This window comes from Echinops telfairi, unplaced genomic scaffold (assembly GCF_000313985.2).
Source record: "Echinops telfairi isolate 266 unplaced genomic scaffold, ASM31398v2 ScPeMD7_5592;HRSCAF=6446, whole genome shotgun sequence".
Lineage (NCBI taxonomy): Eukaryota > Metazoa > Chordata > Mammalia > Afrosoricida > Tenrecidae > Echinops > Echinops telfairi.
In genome coordinates this window covers 50518382-50519926 of record NW_022109491.1, presented here as the reverse complement: position 1 = coordinate 50519926, position 1545 = coordinate 50518382, and positions in this window count along the sequence as shown.

Genomic DNA, 1545 nt, shown 5'->3' with positions numbered 1-1545 from the left:
TAATGGAAAGACAGATTATCAGGAAAGAAATTCAATAAAGAAATAGAAGGACTAAACAGCACAATCAAACAGCATGACCATCTAGACATATACAGACCACTTCACCCAACTGCAACACAATATATGTTCTTCTCTAGTGTACATGGTATATATTCTGGAATAGATCATATGTTAGACCACAAGGCAAGCCTCAACAAATTGAAAACTTCTGAGATCCTACCCTCCATTTTATCACATTGTAATGCTATAACCCTATAACTCAACAATAGAAAGAACAGGAATATAAAGACAAACATTCAGAAAGAATAACATATGAGGATGTTCTGAAATAAAACTGATTTTATTTTCAAAGCTGTGTGTTTAAATTTTACTATAAAACAACTATCACCTTCAATGTGCTCTCCATTACACTGAACACATTCGTCAAATCTGTGATATCCTTCTGGGAAACATTTTCAAACTCTTCTCTTTGAATGGCTGTCAGCACCTCCCTCTTTTTTCCCACCTCTTCTACATCATCAAATCACTGTCCTTTCATGTCCCTCTTCATTCAGGGAAACAAAAAGAAGTCAGGTGAGTGAAGTCAGGTGAGTCAGGAGCATGGGGCAAGAGAGGCATGCTGCTTGTTGCCCCCAAAATGGCACACTGAGATGGCTGCATGAGCATTGTCATGGGGGCAAAACCAGGTCCCCGTCTGCCACAAATCAGGTCTTTTTGGTTGCACACTGTTATGTAATCTTCTCAGAGTCTCTAAATAGAAAGTCTGACCTGGTGGAACAAACTCCAAATGCATGATCTCCTTCACATCAAAAAACAAAACAAGTCATCTTGAGCATTGTCCTGCTCTTTGATTTCACTTGATGTGCTTTTTTTGAGTGAGGTGATGATGACATCTTCCACTGGCTTGATTGACGCTTGATTTGGAGTTCATAAGAATAGCACCATGTCTCATCATGAATAATGACTGTGGGGAAATTTTTCTGGATCACTTTGGAGTTATTCTTTCAAATTACAGCATGTTTCCACTAGATGATCTTTTTGCTGGTCAGTAAGAAGCCGAGGCACAAATTTGACAGCAACCCATCTTATCCCCACATATTCTGTTAAAATTTGCTGAACCAAGCTCTAAGATAGTCCAGATAACTTCCTCATATCTTCAATGACCAACATTTGTCAGCATTTTCTTCTGTTCAGAAAGTTGATGGTTGTCCAGAATGAGGTTTGCCATTGTGATAATTACATAATCTGGTGTCACTTTGGGACTTGAGAGGATTTAGAGTGAAGAAGTAGAGTCTAGTCTGCCAATCGTGTCACAGCCAATGAGGCCTCTGTAGGCATGGCCCTCCCCTGAGAATTCTGGGAAAACGCTGGTGTTTCCACCATGGAGGTGGGAGACACAATCTCTCTCTGCTCACATCCTGCAAGACATCCCTGAGGATAAACCACATGAACCTACCCTGATGCAGCCCTGGGAACTGGAAAATCCACATAGAGACCCCTGCCAGCATTGAGATGCATACAACACCACTGGATCCAAAGACTTTC